At 52.5% G+C, this 21,376-nt stretch overlaps 4 non-coding genes across 4 annotated transcripts; 2 read left to right on the top strand and 2 right to left on the bottom strand.

Moving 5' to 3' along the window:
- Positions 1-1,472: 1,472 nt before the first annotated feature.
- On the top strand, positions 1,473-1,553 carry TRNAS-AGA. The gene has a single exon. It is a non-coding gene; the product is annotated as a tRNA-Ser (tRNA).
- Positions 1,554-3,392: 1,839 nt separating this feature from the next.
- TRNAI-UAU lies at positions 3,393-3,486 on the bottom strand. Its single transcript has 2 exons — positions 3,449-3,486; positions 3,393-3,428 (listed from the first exon to the last, which is right to left on the bottom strand). It is a non-coding gene; the product is annotated as a tRNA-Ile (tRNA).
- An 8,038-nt stretch (positions 3,487-11,524) lies between these two features.
- On the bottom strand, positions 11,525-11,597 carry TRNAF-GAA. Its single transcript has one exon. It is a non-coding gene; the product is annotated as a tRNA-Phe (tRNA).
- A 3,713-nt stretch (positions 11,598-15,310) lies between these two features.
- TRNAQ-CUG lies at positions 15,311-15,382 on the top strand. The gene has a single exon. It is a non-coding gene; the product is annotated as a tRNA-Gln (tRNA).
- The last annotated feature ends 5,994 nt before the right edge of the window (positions 15,383-21,376 follow it).

Raw genomic sequence — 21,376 nt, 5'->3', positions numbered from 1 at the left:
CCACCCCTTCCCTTCCTGGCAGAGCCCACCCCGGCTTAGGGAGCTGGGCAGCTGCGAGCAGGCAGGAGCCTCCTCCTCCCCGGGGAGCCCGGCAACCAGCTGACGCTGCCTGCAGCCCCAGAGTGAGCGAGCAGGGTTGGGGATGCAGGAGGGCGGTGCGGAGCCCAGAGCCAGCCTGCGGCCACACACAAAACCCAGCTCCGGACTTCGAGTCCAGAGCCCAGTGCTGGCTGCATGGAAGGGCCCCACTTCTGGAAAATGTGCTCAGGGGGGAGTGGCCGCTACCCCTGCTCCCCCTTAGCTACGCTACTGTGCCAGCTAGTAAAACACCTTAAAGAGGAGGCGTCCCTCTCCCTGTCAATGATCTCCCTCCTTCAATTCAGTGACAGCCTGAATTGTTCCTTATCCCAGCAGAGATGGAGGATTCAAAGCAGCAACATCAAACCCCTCTGTAGCTCACAGGAATGGACATAAACACTCCCTGGTATCTGAGATGTTCAGTTTTGCCCTTGGTCAACTACAAGGCCAAAGGGAAAGGAGGTGGTGCCAGATATAAAAAGTGAAACACGACACATCACAGTTATGTCCATAGTGACTGCAATTTTTTTTTATATACTTCTTATCATCAGTGTATTGTTTTCTCTGGAGTCTAGACCTTGACCAAGAAATTTGTATCTTGATAAAATAATTGACTGCCCCTGGTGAAGGCAATGGACTTAACACCCACTGCGGTGTCCCTACACAGGTACAAGTACTAACAACATGGCTGCATTTTAGCCATAGTTTTAATCAGGGCAATAAATTGAAACAAACCCCTGTTAAATCATTTCCCAGCCTGAGTCCTTCACCCACATTCCTTAGGGCATTGGGCCACCATGTGGACGTTTCATTTCCCACCTCAATTTCACACAGAGACACAATTTCCTTTGCACAGATCCATGAACAGCAAAACCTCCCTGTGTCTCTGGTCTGAGCCAGGGCATTCGATTCCAGTGAACCCTTCTCTCCTGCAATGGCGATGGGCAGACAGAGGGGACGTGGCACCTGCATCCCTGACAGGGAGATATTGGCTCGGCTCTTTCTTTCTGCTGCTGTTGTTAGTCCAGGAAACACCAAGGGTGGAATGCAAGGCTGAGTTCATGCACCAGCCCCCGGAAATATTTCAGTGCCCCAGAGAAATCCTGCCCCCTGCTATTGGAACGATGTGCTGGAGATTTGACTAGGAAAGGGACTGTCTGAATTGTCAGAGTGGGGAATGAACAACAATCTACAGCAATGTCGTTCACACAAACACACTCTCATCCTGCTCCAGCCGGAAGGGAAATGGGCAGGAATTCTCGCTGTTCAGCCAAGGACACACTTACACTGATGCGCAGCCATGAGTGTGCTGGGGAAGCTGGTCTGAGCAAACAATTGGAAGTGACAATTCAGTGAGAACAGAATCATCGTGTAGTGAAACAAATGTATGTTAAGTAGTTGTGGCCGAGTGGTTAAGGCAATGGACTAGAAATCCATTGGGGTCCTCCTGGCAGGTCCAAATCCTGCCAACTACGCAAGCACTGGGCTGTTGTTGTTGTTACTATTGTAGTCTTAGTGCCAGAGCATCCACAATGTGAACTGGAGCCAGATCTAGTTTCACTCTGTCTACACTTAAAACACTGCTGTGGCACTGCTATAGCTCTCTGGAGCAGACAGTGACTGGAGGGGTTTTCCCATCCCTGTAATAGCTACATTGACAGAACAGTTCTTTCTTTTCTTTAGCACTATCTAATCAGGGCTTAGGTCACCTTAACTCTATGGGTTGCGGGGGAGATCACACCCTGAGAGACGTCGCTCTGCCAGTTAAGTGCCCAGCGTACACCAGCCCTTAGATTCCTCTTGGTATTTCAATGCAGGCACTGACCTGTGAGAGGAAAACATCAGCTCACAAACACAGAGACTGAATTCCCTGCATTTAATCTCGCTGCACTTTCCAGAAAGTCACAAAATTCAATTCATTCTTGCTAGGACAGAGAAAAAATAAGTGACACTAAGTTTTTGGCTTGGTTACATAAAATTAAGTGTTTAATTAATATAGTAAAAAATCTGTACTGATTCCTCTAACTAACACCACAGCGTGAAATAGGAACAGAGACAAATCGTGTCAGTGGCGGCTAATTTCGCAAATGATCTTCCCATTATTAATTGCCACGCTGCCCCCATTGGAGGTCTGGGCATCTCCAGTGTCATAGCTCTGCATTCACCTTCCCCTTAGAATTGTTCTCAGATATTCGACTTACACTGCAGTGTGGGGCACGGGGTCACTTGCTGGAGGATTCCCTACACTTTGAGGTCTTTAAGCCACGATTTGAGGACTTCAATAACTCAGACATAGGTCAGGGTTTGTTACAGGAGTGGGTGGGTGAGATTCTGTGGCCTGCATTGTGCAGGAGGTCAGGCTAGATGATCATAATGGTCCCTTCTGACCTTTAGTTTATGAATCTATGAATCTATTCCCAAATTTGGAAAATTGTGCAGTTCAGAATGTGAATAGTGACCCCGTCTCCTTCCTGCACCTGCTCTACATTGCTCCCCAGCAGCTTCTCCCCCTGCAGAGTCACCCCAGCAGGGCAGTGCAGCCCCCCAGGGTTCAGCAGGGGCCCCTGGCAAGGACAGTGGGTGCAGCTAACAGCCTGGTGTGCCTGGCAGTGAGGCAGCTGTAAAAAATCAACACTCCCCCTCAGAAGTACAGAGACTGAATTCCCCAACTTTAACATCATGACTCCCTGGTGAAAGCCACACGTGTCAGTTGTATTTTCACAGGGAGATGCAAAAATCAAGTGACACCAATTTTTAAGTTGAGTAAATAAAGTTGAGGAGATAGTTATTAACCTCACAAATATACTAAAGATCCCTCAACATAACACCTCAAGGTGAAATATGTACAGAGACAAACCTTGTTAGCAAAGGCTCATTTCCCAAACGATCCTCAAAATGTTACTAATTCCCACCCCTCATCCACAGGAGCTCTGTGCAGTGTAACTGTTCTGCAGGCAGCTTCCCATTAAATGCTGTTGTGGGACATTCCCAGACCTGGAAATGTACCAATGACAGAATTTGAAGAGCAAACCTGGCTCCCTGCACCAGGCGGGATTTGAGTGTTTTGTCCCTGTCACTTAGTCTTTGTCAATAGTACAGATGCCATGGTGGACTCTAGGCTCTGCTTGAGGGATCCTGGCACAGGGGCTGGTGGGGGAGAAAGGATTGTAGATTCTGACCTGTGCTCTGGAGAGGAGCTAATAAGTGAAGGGGGCATTTTTGTCTCCTCCCCTGCCTCAGTGGCCCCTGGGCTGGAATTGTACATTCCACAGGGCCAAATGAGGGGGTGATGCCACTTGGTTAATGAAAACCAGTGCTCCAGGTGAGGTTTGAACTCACAACCTCAGCATAGCTCCTCTCAGCACTGCCCTATAAGTACTGCACGCTAACCAATTGTGCCACTGGAGCACCTGCTAATTATGATGCTCTGAGACCCCTAGGTTGATAAAGGTAAGGAGTGACCCCAAAACATTCTCAATGGAGCTGAGAGCAGGTAGCGACAAGTGTTGTACTTGGTGGGGTGGATTCTTCTTAAGGCTTCCAGGCACCATTTGACCCTTTTGTTCGTCCCTGTGTAATAACAGAGCTGACTGACACTCACTGTAGAGTCTTGCTGCAGACCAACAGATCTGAAATCACTGATCACCAGGTCTGAGCATTAGTCCTGCTTTGGGACAGTGTCTCTCATGCAACAAACTGCCCAGTCTGCGCTAGCAGTGAGGCTCCCTCACTAACACCCACCTCAGCCCCCCTCACCTGCCCCGTCCCTGGGCCTCCCATTTCCCCATCCTCCCTCCGGTGACTCCCTCTGTCTGTGGGGCCCATCCCCCCACCCATCCCACCTCCCCGTCCCATGAGCCCGCCCCAACCCCCTCCTCCTCTCCCCATCCTCAGAGCCCTGCCCCTGACCTCTTCCTCCCCCACCCTCAGCGCCCTGCCCCGACATCCTCCTCCCCCCCCCTCGTTCTCAGCGCCCCTCCCGCAATTGCCTCTAACCCATTTCTCCATTGCTGGGCCCCACTTTACCATCTCCCTACTCCCCCAGTCCTTCCCTGGGTGTGAGGTTCCTCATCTCCAATCTCTGCTACCCCCCAACCTGCCGGGTTCCCCTTTTCAGCCACTGTGGGGCCTTGCAACCCGGCCCTGCCTCTCCTTGCTGGGGTCTCTAAATCCCACAGTCCCACAGTGCACTCTGGTTAACACCACCCTCCTCTCCCCCTAATCCCCCTAGTCCCTTCCCTTGGGTCCTCCTGGACACCCCAACCCACAGTGTGAAATATTTATGAGTGTTTTAAAATTTCAGTGCTCTGCATTTTTCTCCTGCCACTGTCACCTGGCAGCTCAGGGATGTGAGATTCTCCTCCATTGCGTTTCTGCCCACGGAAAAAGAAGAGAGATCACACTTCAGCACCTTTGTAAGTAAAAGCAGCCTGGAAACAAACCAACTGTCTCCAGAGTGTGTAATTTGTGTTTCTTTTGTTGCAGTTGATGTGTGCGCAACATGCACGGTGTGTGTGCGTGTGTATGTGTGCAGTGTGTGCAGTGGACAGGGGCATGGTGTGTGTGTCTATGTGCAGTGTGTGTGGTGGAGAGTGGCACTGTGTGTGTGTGTGTAGGGCCGGTGCAAGGAAGTTTCGCGCCCTAGGCAAAACTTCCACCTTGCTCCCCCCACCCCCAGCCCTGCATCAGCTCCCCACCCTCCGCCCTCAAGCGCCCCCCCCCATGACAGCTCCCTCCCTTGGGAGCTGTGCAGTACCTCCCTACCCCAGCTCACCTCTGCTCTGCATCTTCCCCGAGCCCGCCGCCCCTGCTCTAATTCTCCTCCCAGGCTTGCGGCGCCAAACAGCTGATTGGCGCTGCAAGCCTGGGAGGCGGGAGAAGTGGAGCAGCAACTGTGCACTCGGGGAGGAACTGCTGTAAAAAAAAAAATTGGAGGCACCGCTTTTTGGCGCCTCCAAATCTTGGCGCCCTAGGCAACTGCCTAGTTCGCCTTAATGGTAGCACCGACCCTGTGGGTGTGTGGTGGACAGTGGCACTGTGTGTGTATGTGCGGTATGTGTGGTGGACAGTGGCATTGTGTGTGTGTGCAGTATGTGTGGTGGGTAGTGGCACTGTGTTTGTGTGTGTGTGTGTGCTGTATGTGTGGTGGACAGTGGCACTGTGTGTGTGTGTGAGAGAGTGTGTATGTGCAGTGTGTGTGGTGGACAGTGGCACTGTGTGTGAGTGTGTGTATGAGCAGTGTGTGTGGAGGACAGGGGCAGTGTGTGCTCACACAGGAATTCATGGGGAACTCACCACCCTCGGCGCAGCATTTGACTTGTCCTCGGAGTGAATGTAGCACTGTGGAGTGTCAGCCACAGAGCATCTTCTGACAGCTCAGAGGAGCAATTGCAGAGAACGTCCTTCTCAACCCCAGGCTGGAAAATGCTCAGTGAGTTCTGTGGGGGTGGAGCAAAAGACCAGTCTCTGACACCGCCTGCAAAATGGCCTCTCTCTGCTCCAAAGCATGGAGACGCTGTAGCTTTAATGGTAGTGAAAAAAATGGCGCCCTGGGAAAACAAGCGTAAGGCCCTTTCTGGAAAAGGCTGAAACTTTTTTGCTGAAATTAAAAAAAACAATTCTGTCTGACTGGCTGTTAATGACCCTTGCAGAAAGTCCTACTTCTTGCCCACCATGCACGTGAAAGAACCATTTCCATTTCAGTGCCAGGAGAAAGGAGACCCAGAAGAAGCCTCTGTGCCTCCTGCACTTCAGAAATGCATGGGAGGGGTCAAATAATCAGATCAAATATTACAGTCCATGATGGGGTGTGCATACCCCGCACTAGGCAAGAAAGGGTTAATTCCACACTATGGCTGGAGCAAGTCCCGCCCCTCAGACCCTGCTGGGCATGCTCCAGCTGCTGTGTCAGTATAAAGGAGAACAGCTCAGCTCAGTCTGGGCTGGCCACTGAGGAAGACGCATGCTTGGTGGAGGCTCCAGGCCAGGAGCCGCTACAGCCCCTGACTGTGGGACCAGAGATCCCAGGTACCAGACTGGAGACTTGCTACCTACAGTCAATTGGTGGGAGTCAAAGTTCTATGGAGCTGCCAGTGCCAGGGAACCCGGAGACCCTGACGATAGATGGACGACAGCTTCAGGAAACAAGGTAGGAAGTGGCCCCAGGAGGCAGAGTGAGTGGTATCTTGTACCCGTGTAAGGTCAGCATGTTGCGGTAGGATCCTGGCTGGCTGGGTAACGAACACACTCAACTTGAGAGGGCCTTGGACTGGGACCCGGTGGAGTCAGGTGGGCCCAGTTCCCCTTAATCCAGCCACTATCCCTGTTTTGAAGCGGCCCCCTGATCTGGCCATTAGGCCTTGCAGCCCTGAACCAAAGAGTGGCCATATTGACTCACTCACACAATCCTGAACCCAAGGACAGCCATGTCGACTCTGGACTTAGTGCCCCTAAATCTTGAGTTCAAGGACAGTCCGACCTTTCCAGTGATATCTCACATGGCCCATCTTGCATAAAACACATCTTAGCTGTGCCATATGCATATCATAACAATATATCTATGAAGAATATGGGGTGTAGGGTCACAGCTCCTCTGGCAGGGCAGCGGCTGGCAGGGACCAGGGGAAGCTAGAGAGAGCTCCTGGCTGGTTGCTGGGAGTTGCAGGCTTGAGACCCTGAGAAGAGGGCAAAGAACGTGCTGGGGCTGCGGGGAAGCGGCCCCAGGAATTGAAGCAGCACTGGGGGATGAAGTTAAGGAGAGGAAGCAGAAGCTGTTAGCTACAGGATCCCGGGCTGGGACCCAGAGTAGTGTGGACCTGGAGCCCAGCCACTCACCACTGGAGAAATGGCTGGATTGGGAGACACTTCACCACACACCCGCCTATGTCACCCTGGAAGGGAGGAGCACAGATTATGGCACGGCCGGATGGCCGAGTCATAAAGCGGATGCTGCAGTACTTGGACTGAGGCAGGTCTGCAAGCAGTGACAGTGATGGACAAGGCACCACCAGGAGAGGGAACACTGGCTGAGCGAGCTAATCCCTGAGACAAACAGCAGGAGGTGCCACCCTGGCATCACCCATTACAGGGCCTGAGTGCATGTCCTCTCCTTCCTGGGGGTCTGGCCAGGCTCTGCCAAGCGAGGCTCAGCTGCTCTGTGAGCCCATCCAGGGAGCTGATACCACCCAGACATATGAGTGTCCTCAGGGCAACACAGTTGCAAAAGTGAGCAGCGGCAGGCTGCAGCACACACCACACTTGCTGGCTCAGCCTTGTGCATGCTGGGGTGGCCACCTCCCCGTTGATGAGACCTGGTCCGACGTCTTCCTAGAGCTCCAGTCTGCCCTGCTGCCACCCTTGTCTGTGTTGCTGTTGTCTGCTCTAGCAGCTGACTGGAAGGGGCGCATTGGCCCCAGGCCACGTAGCCATGAGGTCTGGAAGGCTGAAAGCAGGAAGAATGGTGCCTTCCTAGCCCACCCAATATTCCATAATGTAATTAAGGAAAATATTTCTCAATGAATTCTCAGTAAAAGATCAGAAAACGCCAGTGTCTGCATCATGCTACGGGCATTGCGATTTTCTTTAAATTTGGCAGACCAACCTAACACACATTTGAACCTCTTCTTTTCACACTGTTGCTCATTCTCAGGGTCTGCTTTGTCTCCAGACAGATCCATTCTCTTTCAGAACGGCCTTGCTCTTCCTGTCTGTTTCACTCATGGATGTGTCGGAGTAAACACTCCTCTTCACTCTATTCTCAGACAAACACTAGTATTAATCGTTTGCTACTGAGGGGTTTAGAAGCATTTATTGCATGAAAGATTTCTGGGGGATTGTTCCCAAGATTCAGCACTTTGTGTTCAAACATCTCCCAGCTTCCTTGGTGAAAATAAGACCAAGGTTTCTTTGCAGTGTACAAGAATAAAGGAGGTTTGCACCCCAGGTAGGGCTTTAACCTACAATCTCTACAGCACAAAACCCATGCCTTAGGGCACTGATGTACACCTAGAAGGACAGAAATTCCCTCTCATAAATGCACTTTCCTCACATTCGCTTGGAAGCCAAATACCCCCTTTCTGCACCCTACAGAAATGTCTGTATCCCCTGGCAGCAAGGCGACTAGGCAGGTGACTGACAGAGCTGAGCACCACCTTTCTACCAGCCATCTTTAGAGAAGAACCCCATCCTAGAGTCACCCCTCCCTCCTTCAGCACTTCCACATCTGTGGCTCTGAGTGGCAGTAGGATGATTAGGGGACGAATCTGGAGCTGGAAGGGGGGTAAGGTCAGCCTGTAAGGAGTAACCAGATGGGGCAGACCCAGGGGAAGGCTGAGGGCTGCTGGTCAGTTGTTGGGATCTGAGCTCTAGATCAAAGCTGAACAGTGACCTGACACCCAGGGTTACAGGGCTGACATAGTGAACCCCTTACTGGCCTCGATGAACCCCAAACCCTTGTTACTAAGGGCATTGAGGAGTCTCTGTCCATTAATAACTTCTGGGAGCTCCCCAGCAGGCTGCAGGTGTCAGCCGCCTTCTGCCACACAGGTTAGACTCTTGGTGCTGTGCCAGCCGCCCCCTCGCTTGCAGGCCCAGTGTAGGAAGAAGGAGGCCTGGTGCTGGCAGAAGAGGGTTTTGATTAATCCACCTCTATGTTATGGGCACAGGACGCTTCCACTGTGTCCCTCTGCTGGCTTTTCTTCAGCAGCACCTAGCGGCCCTGGCTCCAGGCTAACGACTTGAGAGCTCTGGCACTGGCAGGAAGCGCTGCAAGGTGCTGGGCAGTGGCCCTGGCAAACAGCTGCTGGTAGGTGTCTCTGTGGTATCATGGGTCAGTGAGTTCAGCTGTTAATGGAAAGGAGGGGGGGTTATGCTCCCCCAGGGGTGCCACTGAAGGCTCCTTGTGGGCTCCTCAAGGTCTGCTGGGAGCCGTGATGTTCCCCTTTTGCCGCCTTGAAGGCTCCCTCTTGGACACAGTAGGTTCACCTGCTGGCTGGAAGAGTGTGGGGGCCATGCTGCAATAGCCCATCTCTGAGCAGCCATGCCAGAGGCTCGGGCTTAATCCTGAAGGCCGAGCGCAAACCTTCAGCCGGGAACATTTCACTCCCTTCCTGCCTCTGCCCAAACGGCAAGGGAGAAGTGGACGAGACACGCCGGCTCAAAGATGCCTCCTTCCCACTTCCCTGTATGCAGTGCAAAGCCCTTGGCCTGCCTCATGCCTTGTCAGGAAAGCGCGGCCATGCTGCCCAAGCCTAAGTCATGTCCGCAGCCTGGCCTGCCCTGGCTGACGGCGCGCAGAGCCACGTCAGTCAATGGCAGGTCGAGTCGGGAGCCTCAGCTCTTTCCCCTGACAGCCACACAGCGCTGCCTAGCTCCCTGAGAGCCTCCCTCGTGTTCTCCTGCAGCAGCCGCTTCCGGTGTGGGTGGGAAGAGGGGACGAGGAAGCACTGCGGCCTCATTCCGGGACAGGAGGCCCTCACCCTGCCCAGGCCTGTCTCTTGCCTTCAGCCCAGGCAGTCAGAGGTGCCAGCAGGGCCGGCACTTCCATTTAGGTGGCCTAGGCAATCGCCTAGGGTGCCAGGATTATTGGGGGGCGGCATTTTGCGCGGAGGGGGGGCAGCAGGAGGCTCCGGTGGACCTGCCGCAGTCGTGCCTGCGGAGGGTCCCCTGGTCCCGCGGCTCCAGTGGAGCTGCCGCAGGCATTCCTGTGGAAGGTCCGCTGCTCCCATGGCTCTGGTGGACCTCCTGCAGGCACGGCTGCGGCAGCTCCACCGGAGCCGCGGACCAGCTGACCCTCTCCTCAGGCACGACTGTGGCAGGTGCACCGGAGCTGCAGGACCAGCGCGCGGGGCGGCAAAATGGCCGTCCGCCTAGGGCACTAAAAACACTAGCGCCAGTCCTGGGTGCCGGGGAGCTCCCTGGCAGGCCGCCGCCTCAGCCAGGAAATAAGGAAAAGGCGATGAATAAAGAAGTCAGGAAATAACAAGGAAATGAAGAGGTTTGTCGAACGGGTTTCTGTCCAATTTACCATCTTCTCAGCTACCGCTCAAAGTTAAAAACCTAAAGTCAACCTATCGGCATAAGTACAGATGGTTAGATGGGAATTAAAAGGAGCTGCTGTCACAAGTGTTAGGTGCCTGCAAGCAGCATGCAGACCGTTTAAAAACACTGCAATTAGAGGCTCAGATGAAACGTTTGCCCTAAATCAGAAACAACAATAGGAGGACCAGCAGAAAGCCACTCTAGGTAAACGGCCGAGGAATGGAGGCTGTTAGAGGCAAAAAGTCATTCCTCAAAATTTGGAAATCAAATCCTAGTGAGGATAATAGGAAGGTGCACAAACTCTGGCCTGTTAAGTGTCAAAGTGTAACAAGTCAGGCCAAGAAAGAATCTGAGAAGCAACATGCTAAAGACACAAAAGCTAAGCATAAATCCGGTCAATGCGAGTCCTGGTCTGTCCCCGCAGAAAGGTGAACCCCCTCTGTGGCTGGAGTGAGCTCCTCTAAGCTGACCTCACTACAGACCTGTGCCTGGTAGTGCTCATTGTAAAAGTGTTTCCTCTGACGGTTGGGAAAACGGGACCAGCGGTCCTCAGGCCGGCTGACACAATTAAAATCCACCCCCCAACAACAAACATCATGCAGTCTAGAGGAAGAGAGCCTTTGATCTTCCCTCTCATGGCTTAACTGGGGACCATACACACTAATATAGCAGTAACCAGTGCCACAGAGCACAAAGTCTATCAGTAATACCCTCCCTGGTCGGAGCTCCACCACCTTCTGTACTCGCACCGCGAATGTGAAAAACAAGACTCCAGGCCCATCATTCTTCCCTGGACAGGGGGCCCTTCCTCCAATCACCCTCTGCCTATTGAGCTACCCTAGAGTTGTTAATGTGCATTTCCTGAACACCCACCATGTCCAAGTCCACCTGCTCCAAGGCACTGAACATCAAGCACCTCCTCCTGGGCCCCCAAATCCTTTCCACCTTCCACACAGCCATTTTCACAGATGCCCCTTCCCTGGTGCTGCCCTTGCTCAGCTGCACAGAGGAGTTTTCATCCCCAATCCCTGCCTGTCACTGCCCAGCAGCCCTCTGGCACCATTCCTGAGGGTCACCCTGCCTTGCTCTCTTCCTGCCATGTTGGGAAAGACAGCTCTCATCGTTAAAGGTCAGGTGGGCCAACTAGGGGCAGAAGCCCATTCTATGTTTTCCTACTGCAGAGCCCAAGATCAGAGACTCACCTTCAGTGCCACCCAGAGGGGAGGCAAGTGGGGCAATTTGCCCCAGGCCCCGCAGGGGTCCCAGGAGAATACAATGTTGCAACTTTTTTTAATGGAAGGGGCCCCCAAAACTGCTTTGCCACAGGTCAGCCCTGCTCACTTTGGGTGTAGGCACCACTGTGCTGCCAGAGAACAAGCTGCCCCTGCACAAAGAAGATGAAAGAACCTGCCAAAGCCTGGGATTGAATTAGGGACCTTTAGATCTTCAGTCTAATGCTCTCCCAACTGAGCTACTTTGGCAGCTGTATGGGATTATTTTGGCCTGTTGCTTCTCTGTCCAGGATGTTTTTGCAGCCGTTGCACACAAAAAGGACGTCATTGTGAGCGGGCCATGAAGACAAGACTCACTTTTGCCTGCCTTGCTCAGCTTGACTTGCTTCCTCACCCCGTTCCTGCCTTAGTTCCTGGGTTGACCTGGTGGTGGAAGGGGACTGGGGGCCAGTGGTGCGGGGAGGAAGTTGAGCTGGACCGTGAGCTAGACTAGACCCTGGCGGTGAGAGTCTGGCCACCACTTGCCACCCCACCCTGTTGTCCTGGCTTCCCCCACTGGGCGTCATTTCGGGAGGGAAGTGGAGCTTCTGCCTCCCCTCCCCAATTTTCACACCACAGAGGAGTGCAAACAGGAAAATGAATGGCTGCTCCACAAGCCCACCGGAGGAACCCAACGCCCTTAGCTGTGGTAATTAAGGCTACGTCTTCATTACCTGCCGTATCGGCGGGTGGCAATCGATTTCTCGGGGATCTATATATCGCGTCTCATCTAGACGCAATGTATCGAACCCTGAACGCACTCCTGTCGACTCCGGAACTCCACCAATGCGAACGGCGGTAGTGGAGTTGACAGGGGGAGCCGCGGACGTCGATCCCGCGCCGTGAGGACGGTAGGTAACTCGATCTAAGATACTTCGACTTCAGCTACATTATTCACGTAGCTGAAGCTGTGTATCTGGGGCCTGGTCCACACTACACAGTTAAATTGATTTAACGCTGTTTAAATCGATTTAACTCTGTACCCGTCCACACTACAAGGCACTTTAAATAGATTTTAAGGGCTCTTAAAATCGATTTCTGTACTCCTCCCCAACGAGAGGAGTAACCCTAAAATCGATATTACTATATCGATTTAGGGTTAGTGTGGACGGAAATCAAAGTTATTGGTCTCATTCCTTTAATGTAGCTACCCAGAGTGCACCGCTCCGGAAATCGATGGTAGCCTAGGACCATGGATGCATAAAATCGATTTTATAATATCGGTTTTATAAAACCGGTTTTAGTAATTTCGATTTTTTGCTGTAGTGTAGACGTAGCCTTAGATCGATCCTCTCCCCTAGTGTAGACCAGCCCTAAGAAGTATCTGTTGGCTGAAAGAGCCCGTCCCCGAGCAGCTGGAACAGCAGCTGCTGCCTCCCCCTCGGCTCCAGGCTGTGGGAAATGCTCATTGCTTGGCTGCATGGGTGGACGCTGCTCCGTGCTCTGGAGAGCGTCTGTATTGCTCTGTAAACCCTCCGTCTTCACTGAGCCAGTCTGGTAAGGTCCCAAGTGCCCCCTCTAGGCTGGCAGTTGAGAGTCTGTGCAGAGCGAGCAGCAGCGCCAGCCCCACCCCCCAGCACCACAGGGGCACTCAATGCACTTCCTGTGGGGAAATGGCTCCTTGGCGTCCAGCTGCTAGAGTGAGAGCCAGGAGAGAGCAGTGTCTGGCTCACCGTGGGGGAGAGAAGAGACCTGATGAGTGTGGATCTCCCTCAGTCTCCTCTGCAATGCTGGTCAGTTTTATTGTCACTGTGATAGTCAGCGCTTCCCTTCAGGGCCGGCCCTAGAGGGGTCTGGGGTCCGGGACAAATCCCCCCTTTCCTCCCCAGGTCCTGCCCCCCACCACTTCCCGGCTTGCACCATTCCTCTCCCTCTCCCACCTCTTCCCATCCCTGCTCCTCCCCCTCCCCATCCAGCGCCTCCTGCACCCCACTGAACAGCTGATCACTGGCAAGTGGGAGGTGCTGAAGGGGAAGAGGAGGAGCTTGTCAGCAAGGCCTGTAGTGGGGGGAGGGAGCTGGCTGCCAGTGGGCGTTGAGCACCTATTTTTTCTGCAGCCCCGTAGCTCCCATGGAGTCGCTGACTTGGCTTCCTTCGCACTCTAGAGAGAGGAGCAGAACCAGGGCTATGGCTGATCTATGGGGCACCAGGTGAGTGGCAGAGGCTTCAGGTGCTGAGAGTTTGCCTGACCCCTCAGGGACACAGTGTGAGGTGGTGCCCCAGGGATCTCTATGAAAGGAGCAGAACAGGATTTACTTGGGGTGGGGAGAGAATTGAGAGTGTCTCAGGGGGTTGTACAGAGGTGTTGCCCGGGTGAGAGACTGGCTAAAACACAGTCCATGCTGTGAGCAGGATTCAAACCTGCACAGGGAAACCCTATTAGACTTCAACTCCCACATCTTAACCACTCAGCCATCACAGCTGTGAGTGAAAAACTGCCCCAATGCCAGAGAAACTGGTAAAGAATCACAATGACCAGGTGTGAAGTCATCTGAACTACAGAATTCCCACCGCAAACCTGGCTCCCAAAGCACGGGGGGGATTTGGGGTTTGTTCTCTTTGCTTAGCCATGTGCAGTCGCACAGAGAGCGCGTTTAAAAGTCTCCCCTCCCACAGAGCGGGATTGGAAAATGATTCTCAACTTGAAGCCTGATGTAGGGTGACCAGACGTCCCGATTTTATCAGGACTGTCCTGATATTTTCTTGTTTGTCCCACGTCCCGACCGATGTTTGGTCGGGACCCTGAACAAACAAATAACTTTGTCCTCTTCTCCAGCACACAGGCATAGTCTGGAGGGATACTTGCCCCCCCAACTCCGCCCCCTCATTCCCCCATTGGATCCCTCCCCAAATCCCGGCCCTGGCCCTGCCCCCGGCCCCACCCCCTCACTGCCCCATTGGATCCCTCCCCAAATCCTCGCCCTGGCCCTGCCTCTTCCCCAAGCATGCGGCATTCTTCCTCCCTCCCAGGTATGCACACGGGCCATGGCCATGGCTGGGAGCGCAGCGCCGAAGCTGCTCTAGCCCTGCAGCCTGCGGAGCAGCGCACTGGGGCTGGGGGCAGTGCAGAGCAGGCAGGGCCCAGGTGGGCTAGGGGCAGAGACACTAGTGGGACGAACACGCTTCTGCCAGGAGCTGCCTGGTTCACCCCTTGCCCGGGAGCTGCAGGAGGGGCCCAGATCATGGCCTCGGCTGCAGAGCTCGGAGCCCAGGCTGGGCCCAGGAGTGAGGGGATGGGGGAGCTGGGGGTGTAGTGGGGGTTGGAGCTCAGAGTTGGTTGGAGATGGGGCTGTGCCACTGCCGCTTGGCGGTGGGGGGCCCCTCCGGCTTTTTTTTTTGCTCCGCCCCCCGCATCCCGATATTTCATCTTTGACATCTGGTCACCCTAGCCTGATATGAAGGAGGATGTCTGGACCAAGGGGCCAGGGACTGGCCTTTGCTAGAGAAACCACTGTCAAGTTTTAGCCAATTAGGACAAGTCAGCAAATAAGAACAACCTCAGGTATCAGTACCTGCTACAGGTTGCAAATTCCTACATGCAGCAGTTTCTGGCACTACACCTGCACAGCTCTGCTCCCCGGCTCTTCTCGGGCTCCTGCTCTCTCCTTAGCTCTGCCCCACTCTCGCCCAGGCAGTTCCAGCTCACATGGAGGATGGGACCCCCTGGCCTGGTGACTCTCTCATTACACTGCCTGGCCTGTCAGTGCAGCTAACTTGGAGCTTTGGCCTCTCCCCATTGTCCCTGGGGACTGTCAGTCTCAGGGTCCTGATTTCCCATTGATCCTTCCCCCTTCTATTGGTGCTGGGAACTAGCCAACCAACCCCCCCCACACACACACACTAAGTTTTAGTAAAGGGCCAGGAGCCCCTTACACAAGCCAGCCCATGAGGGTCACCGATGTGCAGAGAAGGCAGCACAAGCTGGTCCCATGGTGTAATGGGCAGCACTCAGGACTCTGAATCCTGTAATCTGAGTTCAAATCTCAGTGGGACCTTGTGTTGGCTTGTGGTCATAGGCGGCAGGTTATATACATTTGTGGTGCTCGGGCTCCAGGAATATTCAGGGCTGGGGGCCCTGCTCCAGCAATATTTGGAGCTGGGTCTCTTCCCCTGGCCCTGGCCCCTGCCTGCTCCTGCTGTTAGAGTAGAGCGATTCTGGGCAGAACTGCTGTCTGCTTCCCCTGGGGTCCTAGTGCCCACCCACCACTAATGGCAAGGCAGGCTGCCCTGAGCCCCTCCAATGTCCTGAGCCCCAGCCTTGATCCCCCTCCTGCATCATGAATCCCTCATCCTCAGCCCTGCACTCCTTCCCACCCCCAAACTCCCTCCCAGAGCCTGCACTTCTCACCCCTTCCTACAACCCCAGCCTGGAGCCTGCACCCAGCACCCAAACTCCATCCCAAAGCCTGCACCCTAATCCCCAGCCCAGGATCTGCTCCCCAGACCTCACCCCCAGAGCCGTAGGCAGGTGGGGGTGGAGTTTGGGGGGCAGGTTCTGGGCACCACCAAAATTTCTATAAACTTGCCACCCATGCTTGTGGTAAAGCCCCAGAGCTCAACTTCCCTGTCTCCAGCTGTGTAAGAGTGAATCTTTCCACTCCTGCTGGAGACTCACACCTCCTAGAGCCAGGTCTTTGGCTGGGATGGCCACAATGGGTTAGGGCTCTAGAACTTGCTACCCTGATAGTTGGGATTCTTGCTGCTGCACCTGATGTTCACAAGCTTGGCCCTTGTGCTTCCTACCACACTTTTCCTCTGGCCCACATGGCGCTTGAAGAAAGGAGTGCCAGGGCCAGGATTAATAGTCAGGGCTTGGCAGGAGGGAGGAAGAGTCCCAGGCTGGAGCCCCACACACCTTCCCTCCTCCGGGCACCTAGAGCAGAGGCAGCCCAGCTCTGTCCGCTGGATACCTCAGCAGAGTAGGTGAGTTCATGTAAATACAGTCTGGTCCCAAAGCCTCCTCCCAACCCTGGTCATCAGTAGCTGCCAGGGGAGAGCTCATTCACACCTCGCTTACAAATCATCATTTGAAATTCTAAGGTTGGCCAACACTGCCCAAGCCAATGCACCGACATTGTCAGCAAACACAACAGCTGGGTGAGGAAACCCGGCTTTGTCCAGACTTTCCAAACCTATTTTACTTTCTCAGGTACAAGTAGTTTTCATACGTTGTATCTGCTTTTAAAGTGTGTGTTAACGTTTCAATTTCCATTCAATTTGCAACCAATGACAACATTGGCAGCGCTGCATGTAACTACCTGACCACTGAGGGAGGGGGTGTTGGGGAAATTCGGGGAAGGGGGTGCACAGCCCCCTGGCTGGGGGGCGTATAGGGAATGCCCAGTTTCACTGAATTGAGTCTCCTACTGCAGCACCTCAGTAGGTTACATCAGAGAGGAGCTGCAGTGTCTAGGCAGTGGGATGCCTGTGCCTTTAAGAGCCCAGCCCTGGGAAGCCCATGCTGAGAGGTGCTGCCTGTGAGAGGGGAAATAAAAAAGCCCTCTGCTCCCACCCCCATGTTTGCAAACACTGGAGTCTCAGCCCACCGGGATAACTGTTACCCCTCTGCCCCTGCCTGTGCCAGGATTTAACCCTCTGGCAGCGCCTCCCTCTGGGCTTAACTCCGGCTCCTCCCCCCCTCCCTGACTTTGCCCTTCAGTCCCTCTCCTAACTCTGCCTCCAGCTGCTTGACCCCCCGACCAGTCAATTTCCACCCCCTGCTCAGACCCTGGCCACCCCCTCCTCTGATTTGCCCCCCTTTGCCCCTTTTCAATCCCTGTAAAATGTGGAGGGTGCTAGGTCCCATTCTCTGGAGGGAGGGCTGGGCGCCTGGCCCCTGCCTGCCCAGTGCTCAAAGTGCCCCATGATCTTGTGGATGTTTGCTGAGAGCTGCAGGGTCACCCGAAGGGGGAGAGAGACGCGGTTAGGAGGTGATGCAGCCAAGGGTGCCTCACCCAACACTGAGATGCAGCCACCTCTGGGGTGAGTTACACAAGTCAGGAAATGAATTTGGAACAAGAAACGCACTGAAAGGACCGAGGCAGCTGCAGGAGGTGGAGAAAACCAGAAAAAGCAGTATCCCTGGATCCCAGCCCTGCCCCTCCCCCAATCTACCCCCTAACCTCCACTCCCCTCCCACATGTGAGGGGAGAACCCAGGAGTCCTGGTCCCCAGCCCTTGCCCACCCCCATATTTTGATATGGCTCCATCCAACGGCTGCCCCCACAATTGCAGGGCAGTGCCATGGGGCACACCAGGGCCTGCCTGTTTGCACAGGATGGGCAATGCCAGTGCCCCAGGATGGGGAGAGAGGATGCTAAGGGAGAAGCAGGCAGCAGACAGCTCCCATGACAGAGAAAGAAACGCTAGGGGGTGCTGTGCTGCAAGGAGTGAAGGGGGTTGGCAGGGAATGGGAGGATCTTCCCTCACAGCAGGTGCATCTGTCTCCCTCCGAATTCCTCTGGCCACTGTCAGAAGACAGGAGGATACTGGGCTAGATGGACTTTGCCTCTGAACCAGTCTGGCCGCTCTTCTGTCTCCCTTGGCGCAGCAGTGACACCCAGTGGCCAATCAGGGTAACACACAGAATATGTCTCCCTTGGAGCAGCAGTGACACCTCGTGGTCATTCAGGGTAATGCACAGAAGGTGTTTCCCTTGGTACAGCAGTGACACCCAGCGGTCAGGTGGCGTAATGCACAGCGTGTGTCTGCCCTCTACGAGCAGTGACACCCACGGACCAGTCACGGTAAGGCACAGAGTGTGTTTCCCACCAGTCTGGGTAAGGCACAGAGCATGTTTCCCATGGAGCAGCAGTGACACCCAGTGACCAGCAGGGGTGGCATCAGACTCTTCTCCTTTAGTGGGGGACTGAGATGGGCTAGACAAAAAAAATTGGGGGGCTGTGCCCCCCATCACCTGGCCCCACCCTTCACGGGGGCCATGACTCTGCTCCTTCTCAGTTAAAGGCCAGGCTCATCTCCTCTCCCCCCGGCTAGGGTTTACAGCAATACAAACTTTATTAAAATAAAATAGTAAACAGGGTTTACTTTAAATATTCTAAATCTGTCCAAATTTTAGTACTGAATCCAAAGTTCTCTTAAAGATTCCGTCAGTAACCAAAACCTAAATGAAAAATTGAAACCAAAAACAAGGCTTAATTTAAAACCCAAACATTAAGAAAAACTTTGTTTGTAAAAATAAAAACTAACAAATGCTGTAAATTAATAATTTCAACATTTTATCAAAAAAAGTGTGTTACAGCAGAATGATAAAATAACATCAAATAAATAAGCATGACCACTAAAACCTCCTATAAAGGAATTGAGTCCTTGAATACTGGTCAAATCTGTATAAGATATGCAGAACTATGTCAAAACTGGTGTCGCAGGTCAGCCATTCAAATCCAGCAAATGTCAATTAAAAGCACCATTCCAACTAAAAAAACCAAAACAACCCAATAAACCAAAATGGTCACAGCCTGAAACAAACCTACACAGAAGCAAAATTAAACTATACCAACACAGGAACAAACGATGCAAATTTCTAATTCTAACTTCTTGTTTCTCCCAGGAGGAAGGTGTTTTGCACCCCAGTAACCAGGCTGTCACTGCAGTTTTCCTTTCACTAAATAAGATTTTTACCAACTATAAATTGCCCTCCAATTTCTCTAAGAGAAATTGAAATTGTATCTTTGCACTAATATCCCAAGTGTGCAAGTCCATCCCTCAGAGCAGCCCCACACCCTGAGGCCAGGGGAGAATCCCAGCTGGTTTGTGCATTTGTAACCCTGGGGCCTGAAGCTGATGAGAGAAAGGGAAGTGAGCCATCTTGGAGCTTTCCGATACCACCTGCGGGGAGCACAGGGATTTGATTGAGGGTACGTCTTCACTACCCGCCGTATCGGCGGGAAGCAATCGATTGCTCGGGGATCGATATATCGCATCTCATCTAGACGCGATATATCGATCCCCGAATGCGCTTATATCAATTCCGTAACTCCACCAAGCCGAACGGAGTTGTGGAATCGATAGGAGGAGCCGCGGACATCGATCCCGAGCCGTGAGGAGGATGAGTAATTTGATCTTAGATACTTCGACTTCAGCTACGTTATTCACGTAGCTGAAGTTGCGTATCTAAGATTGATTTTCCCCCATAGCGTAGACCAGCCCTCAGTGACATCCTGGCTAATTTTCACCTTGTTCTCTGCCAGCAGGCTCAACTGAAGAGCTCGGGAGTGACTTGACCATGGCAGCACCCTATTTACATATTAAAAGCTGGCATTTTGGGGCCAATGGGGTGAAATGTGAGTACTTTTGGGGTTGGGACCCACATGAGAAGGGATGTGGACAAACTGGAAAGAGTCCAGCAGAGGGCAATAAAAATGATTAGGGGACTGAGACACATCACTTATAAGGACCTATCCTGTATGTTAAGCTAAGGCAAAGTTAGCATATCTATATTGTGACCTTTTACTCAGAGAGGAAAATCAACCTTTATCATGTTACTTAAATAGATAAGTACCCATGCCTGTCTAAGACCTTTACCTAGACCAATCGACAATGGAGAATGGCATAGGGGTTTTTTCAGTGTTACACACACAGATTTAACAGGTACACCACAAGGTAACTTATGTGCATATGTACATGTCATCAACAAGCACAAACATACTAGCCTATGAAGTAAACGTACCCTAATGTTTTGTGGGAAAGGAATGAAATTTGGGCATAGGAGGAAGGATTTCCGGCCCTTGTGCCCTATAAAAGAGGTAACCCACCTCGCTAGAGCACTTTGCTCTATCATTCTGACTTACTTCCTCCACTCTCTCTCTATGTACTATCAGTAGGCTGTACTTGTTCTTAAACTTTAAGTTTCAAGGGAACTAGGCTAAGTTCGGTTTCCCTAAGTTGTTATTCTTTGTTTATTAGGTTTTGATTCTAAAGTTTAACATATTCAAGTAAACCCTAAGTAACACCAGCTTTTTCTAAGCACTGCATCTTTCAGTTAAGAATTGAGAAACCTGAACTGCAAGGCTGGTCCTGTGTCTCTTACCACCAGGTTATCAAGGAAGGCTGTGAGTATATTAACCAAAACTTTGTTGCATATAATGCCATATGTATCTTCTGAATAGCAGTAATGCAACTGTAACTTTGTAACTCAATTAAATTAAATTAAATGTAAGCTAATAAATTAAATTTTCATCAAATTATCCAAACTAATATTATTAGTGTAACCTAAATCAGGCTACATGGGACAGAGAGTTGGAGTGCAGAGGGATGAAGGCCCTGGCTCTGGGGGTGCAGACTCTGGGGTGGGGTTAGAATGAGACATTCAAGGTGCACTAGAGGACTCAGGGTTAGGATAGAGAATTGGGCTGTGAATGCTCTGGAATGAAACCAGGAAAGAGAAAATTAAGATGCCAAAGAGAAATCAAGCTGGAGCAAAAAGCAAAGAAGAAGTGTGCAATTTGAGCTCCAGAGGGAAGAAAAAAACCTCTGCCTGTCCCTCTTACCAAAGCATCTAAGAACCAGATGAGAGACATCTTACCCCCACTGCAACAACAATTCCAGTTGATCTAGACTGAGAAAGGAACTCTTCTTCTCTGCAGCACTAGCAAACCTGGACTGAGCCAGGAACACCTCATCCCCCCACCCCCTCTGGGGTTCCTGGCCTGGGACGTGGGAGGGGCTCCTCTCTTCTCCATTTGGGACATGGCGGGATGAGAGAAGTGACAGGGCTTTACGGGAAATCATTATTTGCCTGATTCATGTGCAAGTCCTAGTCCTTGTTAACCCAAACAAACCATTTATCCTGCATGCTGATGCCAGTGTGGAAGGTCTGGGAGCAGTCCCGTACCAGGAAGTGGAAGGAAATGTAAATCTGTAGGCTTTGCCAGCTGAGGACTGTCTGATAGCGAAACTCGCTATCCCATCCACCAGCTGCAGTTCTTGGTCTTGAAATGGGCCATCACTGAGAAATTTCGAGACTACTT

Source organism: Gopherus evgoodei, unplaced genomic scaffold (assembly GCF_007399415.2).
Source record: "Gopherus evgoodei ecotype Sinaloan lineage unplaced genomic scaffold, rGopEvg1_v1.p scaffold_312_arrow_ctg1, whole genome shotgun sequence".
Classification (NCBI taxonomy): domain Eukaryota; kingdom Metazoa; phylum Chordata; order Testudines; family Testudinidae; genus Gopherus; species Gopherus evgoodei.
This window is presented reverse-complemented; position numbering and strand designations above follow the sequence as displayed.